This window comes from Poecile atricapillus, chromosome 29 (assembly GCF_030490865.1).
Source record: "Poecile atricapillus isolate bPoeAtr1 chromosome 29, bPoeAtr1.hap1, whole genome shotgun sequence".
NCBI lineage: Eukaryota > Metazoa > Chordata > Aves > Passeriformes > Paridae > Poecile > Poecile atricapillus.
Genome location: NC_081277.1, coordinates 5,351,184 through 5,357,297, shown reverse-complemented (window position 1 = coordinate 5,357,297; position 6,114 = coordinate 5,351,184). Strand labels below are relative to the sequence as shown.

The 6,114-nt window shown below is 50.4% G+C and overlaps 1 long non-coding RNA gene across 1 annotated transcript; it reads right to left on the bottom strand.

Moving 5' to 3' along the window:
* Positions 1–1,221: 1,221 nt before the first annotated feature.
* Positions 1,222–2,223, bottom strand: LOC131589650 (uncharacterized). Its single transcript, XR_009279807.1, has 3 exons — positions 2,160–2,223; positions 2,037–2,080; positions 1,222–1,948 (listed from the first exon to the last, which is right to left on the bottom strand). It is a non-coding gene; the product is annotated as an uncharacterized LOC131589650 (long non-coding RNA).
* Between the last annotated feature and the right edge of the window lie 3,891 nt (positions 2,224–6,114).

The window sequence follows — 6,114 nt, the reverse complement described above, 5'->3', positions numbered from 1 at the left end:
AGGCTGAGACGGCCGACGACGTGAAACGCGAGAGCGTGAGAGGATGGATTGGAACTGCCCTGCCCGGCAAAAGCTCTGGGGAGCTCGAAAAGAAACCCTCTCCCTTGGCTTCAGAGGGGCCCACCCCACTACAGCCCTGTCCTGTACCTTAACTTCAAATTGGCTCCACTGATTATAAATGCTTTTCCCCTGATCCCAACTTCCACCTGTGATGCTTACCTTTTGTAACGTAATAGGACAAGACCCATCCTCGATAGGATGTGTACGTCGAGACGTCCCCCGCGCCAGCTTCGGTGCGGCCGATCGCAAACTTCGGCTGTGCCTCTCTGCACGGAACCTCGGACAAAACAGAAAATATGACTGGCACCATCCACAAGGTGGAATTACTGATGCGGTTCCTTTATTCCATCTTGGACTACGAAAGCTTGTCAGCCAACCAGGGACTTAAACAGAAGAAAAACCACTCAGTCCCACCTCTTGTACTCAAAGATCCCCTGTAAAGTTCTGAAGACAGAGCCCTCAAATGAGTGTGGGGTGCTTTGCATCTAGGCATGTGCAGTTTTTAAAAAATTCGAATCGCCTCCCTTGCTTTCTAGACACTGCTCACCGGCATGGCAGGCTAGGGGCGGCTGAGGCGAAACGTCTTTCCCCCGATACCGAGTGCACGACAAATCTGCAACCCCTTCTGTCTCTCAGAATCCTGTCCATGACACCAATTCGTGTCAGGATCCACGAGGTGGGATTTGTGATGTGGTTCTTTCATTCTATCTTAGAGAACTAAACATTATCAGCAAACAAGTACTTTAAACAGAAAAATCAGTCAGTCCAAACTCTTGTACTCAAATATCCCTTGTAAAATTCTGAAGACAGAGCCCTCAAATGAGTGTGGGGTGCTTTGCATCTAGGCGTGTGCAGTTCTTAAAAAATTCGAATCGCCTCCCTTGCTTTCTAGACACTGCTCACCAGCGTGGCAGGCTAGGGGCGGCTGAGGCGAAACGTCTTTGCCCGACACTGAGTGCACGAAAAATCTGCAACCCCTTCTGTCTCTCAGAATCCTGTCCGTGACACCGATTCGTGTCGGGATCCACGAGGTGGGATTTGTCATGTGTTTCCTTCATTCTATCTTAGAAAACTGAACATTATCAGCAAACAAGTACTTTAAACAGAAAAATCAGTCAGTCCAAACTCTTGTACTCAAATATCCCTTGTATAATTCTGAAGACAGAGCCCTCAAACGAGTGTGGGGTGCTTTGCATCTAGGCGTGTGCAGTTTTTAAAAAATTCGAATCGCCTCCCTTGCTTTCTAGACACTGCTCACCAGCGTGGCAGGCTAGGGGCGGCTGAGGCGAAACGTCTTTGCCCGAGACTGAGCGCACAACAAATCTGCAACCCCTTCTGTCTCTCAGAATCCTGTCCGTGACACCGATTCGTGTCAGGATCCACAAGGTGGGATTTGTCATGTGGTTCCTTCATTCTATCTTAGAGAACTAAACATTATCAGCAAACAAGTACTTTAAACAGAAAAATCAGTCAGTCCAAACTCTTGCATTCAAATATCCCTTGTAAAATTCTGAAGACAGAGCCCTCAAATGAGTGTGGGGTGCTTTGCACCGAAGCGTGTGCAGTTTTTGAGAAATTCGAATCGCCTCCCTTGCTTTCTAGACACTGCTCACCGGCGTGGCAGGCTAGGGGGGCTGAGGCGAAACGTCTTTCCCCCGATACTGAGTGCACGACAAATCTGCAACCCCTTCTGTCTCTCAGAATCCTGTCCGTGACACCGATTCGTGTCAGGATCCACAAGGTGGGATTCGTGATATGGTTCTTTCATTCTATCTTAGAGAACTAAACATTATCAGCAAACCAGGGACTTAAACACCAAAACACACTTAGAGCTTGCACCCACCTGTCCTCTGGCATCCTGGGCTGGGATATCTTGCAAGTAGACCACCTAACATAAAAAAACAAGGGATTAAAGTGATAGCAGAAACTGAGACCCCAGCAAGAACAACTGCTTCTCTCCACCAACCGAGGCTCACCTTCACAATGCTTCACCTTCACTGCTGCTATCCAGCTTTACTTCCTGAAAAAAAATACAAAGAGCAGAGCTGTAACACAGTGACCGACTCCAGCCCCGCTGCAAAAGAAGAACCGTGACCGACCTTCTCAGGGGGATCCCCTCATCTGGGACGAGGCGCTCTGCCGGGAGGTCGATCCATCCGCATCTGAAAGAAAGTTAGGAAAAACGTCGAAGTGCTGCAGGGTAACTTCACAGCTCCAGACACCTTCTGCCAACATAAGAATACTACCTAGACTCCAACTACAGCCCGTATTACGAGTCTCCAATTACAAGTGCCCGGGACTTGTCCTTGAACACCTGCAACGGGGCCGGGCGGCAGGGCAGAGCAGTTCCGGACCGAATACCCCCAGACACCCGTGACACGTGAGACGAGGGGACACGACAGGGAGAGAAAACTCTGAGACGAGAAAGTCCTCACGAGGACCGAGAAAATGCTGAACGAGATGACCGAGGAGGGACCGAAGGCGAGCCCGCCGGGCTCGGATGACCCCGGAGGAAAAAGATGCTAACGGAACGACTTATTCCGAGAACCGCGGAGACGGATGCCTGAGAATCCTGTGGCTGGAAGCCTCTGCCTGCCTTTGAATCGGCACAAGTCCTTATCCACTGTAAAGAAAGATTACTGCATACAGCTGTCAACACAGCTGAGAACAAGACCTAAAAAGACATCCGATCGGATGCTGCTGAACAGAGATGCGATTCTGACGCCTGTCTGACCTCCCGAATCGAAACTTCACCGGCGTCGGCCCCGGGCCGAGGAACGCAAAGATGGGAGATGACCGGAAGGACCTGGGGTTTCGCATAAGCTCCTGGGAGAACTAAGGCAAGAGACATGTTACACGAGATGAACGGAAGACACAGAAAGCACAACAGACAAGTGACAACACACCTTGGGACTGCTCTGCCCTGCCCGCCTCAGCATTGTTAGCCAAAGTGAGCCTTTCCCTCACGGTGGCCCCAAAGGCCAGTTCTCAAACCTCCCCCTCCCCATAGCTGACTCAAAACCCTAACCGGTGTGAATCCTAACCCACTACCCTGCTTCGATCCCCTCTGTGACCACAGCCCTCGACTTATCTCTCCGAAGCGAATCCATCGGAGAGACCGATCTGCTGCTAAGGAAAGCTGCCGCAGCGGTTCCCTTTTGTGTCACGATGAATCTGCTGAGAGAATCTGAAGTATCGCACTTGACATGACCTAGAACTTCAGGAAACTGCAATCCTCCTAAAAAAAACCCAAACAGAAGAATCATTATAAAAGCATCTTATCACCCCTGAACTCTCAACCCAAAATCATGAACTTAAATACTCCCTGTGTTCCATAATGTTTTCTTCAAGGTGTTTTCAAAACCTCTGCTGCTTCAAATGCCCAAAAGATACCTGCTAAAAGCAGGCTGGAGTAAATTGAAAGAGCCTCTTCGCTGAAATGAGAGACAAGCTCTTTAGCCCAGCTGATTCCCTTGGAGGGAATAATGCCCCTTAGCACAGCCTGGGGTTAATATACCCCTAATTGAGCCCGCCTCTTTTTCCCACGCTGCCTGGGAAAAGGGAGGCGGCAAATCCCACCGGGTATAAAAGCCCTCAGAGGGACCGTAGCTGTTTGGCTCCTCTGAGTTAAAATTGAGGTAAAGAGCTCTGCGTAGAAGAAAACTTTTTGGGAAAAGACAGTGTTTTCTTTTTTTACTGCAATTACTCAGAGCAATGGAGCAAAGGGAAAAAAAAAGGTAAGAAGCAAAACTTTGTGTTTCAGCAGTGTTGCCGGCTAAGTTGGATAATTTATGGACTTGCATAATTATTTATTAGTGATTACTAAGTAGCACTCCCCCTGTGATTAATTAGGGTGGAGAAGAATAGTATAGATATGAATGGTGTCTTATAGGGACCTCTAATTAGGGCTCTCTACATTATAAATGAAAATAAGAAAAAGAATAGACTCCCAGTTGGCATTACCGTTACATACCTGCTGGACTCACTCCTGTTGGAAATATTTGTTGCCGGGGCGTGGGTAGAGGTACCCTGAAATGCAGCTTTAAACCCTTGAAATGCTGTGTCCTAGTTTAGGGCAAATTAGGGAGGAAAACTCCAAATGGGGGTTTCCCCAGGGAAATGACCCCTCCCTACCAACTGGTCCAGGAAAGGAAAAAAAAAATTCCTTGGAAAGAAGTGGAAAAAGCTGTTTATTTAACAGAAATTGAATAATATGAAATAATAAAACCTCTCACTGTTCGATGGGATGGCAAGTCTAGGAAGAAAAGTCCTTTTCATGTGGTGTAGCTCGCCTCGCTCGGGTTCTTATCGGTCCTTCCGGCGCTGAAAAGTGCCGAGGCCCGGGCCCCGGTGGGCCAAAGGCGTGAGCTCCCGGGGTTTGGCCGGGTGCTCGGTCCGGAGCAGATTTGCACAGATCCAAGGAAACAAAAAAAGGAAAAAAAAACAAAGGTCCAGGGAACTCCTCTGCCTCAGCTAGCTAAAACCAACTAAAAGCCAGAGAGAAGCTCTGTCCCGCTGTCTGTCTGTGCTGCAGACACCACGGTCCAGGAGCGGGATGTGTGGGAGTGATGTTTGTTCCTTAACGCAAACGGCATGCTTCTTCTTCCCCCCGCTCTCGCTTTCGGAGCCAGTCTTAAAGGTGCAGAACTTAATATTTAACATTAACCAGACGATTGGGGATACCGGTATCATAAAGTCACCCCAGGACATGCTGGAAAAGGCAACGCTAAAAATGAGCAAATGGGGCAGCTACCTCCACTTAAACGGACACAGTGGTAAATAAATGGCTTCTCCCCTTTAATTTAAACCCGTCAAATATTGGGAAAAAGAGTGGTTTTCCTCACTTTAAATCTCTCTGGTGATTGAAAAGGGGGCATTTTTCGGTTAATTCAGATCCATAAAAAAGCATTATCCCTGCTTTCCCTTTCCACTTAAAGTGGAAAAAAATAGAAAATGGGCATTCTCTATCAATTAATATCTCTAACAGCACAGAAAAGGCAGAGTTACCTCCAATTGAGACTATCAAAATTGCAGGGGAAGTGGATTTCTGTTCAATTCAAACACAGGCGATTGGGGAAAAGGAAGCTTTTTCCCTCAGCTTAAACGCCTTTTTACCTGATAACCCATCCCTTCTTTGGGGCTGTGGAGATGGAGTAGCGAGGTAGAAGAGGAAAGCTGAAAACTGCCGCCCCCCCCCCCCCCCCCCGCCGGGAATGTGCGTGCTGCCCCGCCCGCTCGGGTGACCCTGCTCGGCAGGACGGGCTTTTCTCTCGGCTTTATCTTAAAGTGACGCCCCCCGCCCGAGTGAAACCGCCTGATCCCCCGGTCCCTGCTGGGTGCCGTGACCCTCGTTCCCGGAGGAACTCCCGGGATGCCCCCGCTGGCCCCTCTGGCGGCTCCCTGCGCGAGCCTTGCCCGGGTAAGCCTCTCAAAACTGCCTCTGCCGGGAGCTGCTCCCTTCTTGTCCTCACCAGTCACACCTCAGGCTGCAGCACCTTGGGGGGGGGGGGGGGGGGGGGAGGGGGTTGGGGGTGAGGCGCAGAAACATCCTGCCGATCGTTCCCTCTCTTACGTGTCCCGGGGTCCGTCCCCGAAACGCCGGGGTGCTGGGCTTTCATTTCCGCGATAGAGAACCGGTCTCCTCCTCCGGGTGCTGTGGCCGAAACTGGGATTCTGCCGCATAAATCCCCTGCGTGCTGGGTTTGTGATTACCGAGGAAATTCCTCACGGGGTCCTAGGCGATTACCGGTTACTGACTTCTGCTTCCCTTGAGCGGTCGGGGGTTTGCCCGGCTCGTTTAGGGCTAATCCTGGCTGAACCCGAGCGCCCCCGTCGCTGCTCTGCCCTGAATTTCAGTGAAATATCGATATAGTTTATAAATGCTCCCTTTGCTCGCCGCTCGGTCTTTCCCCACGCAGCCGCGGGGATCGGGCTCGCTCTGCGCTTCGATCCCGGCCCCGGCGGTCCCGCCCGGAGGCTGCGGGTCATGGACGCGAGCTGAGGACCGCTACAAATGTGGGGTTTTAAAGTAAAATTTCTATTACGCCCGGCTAA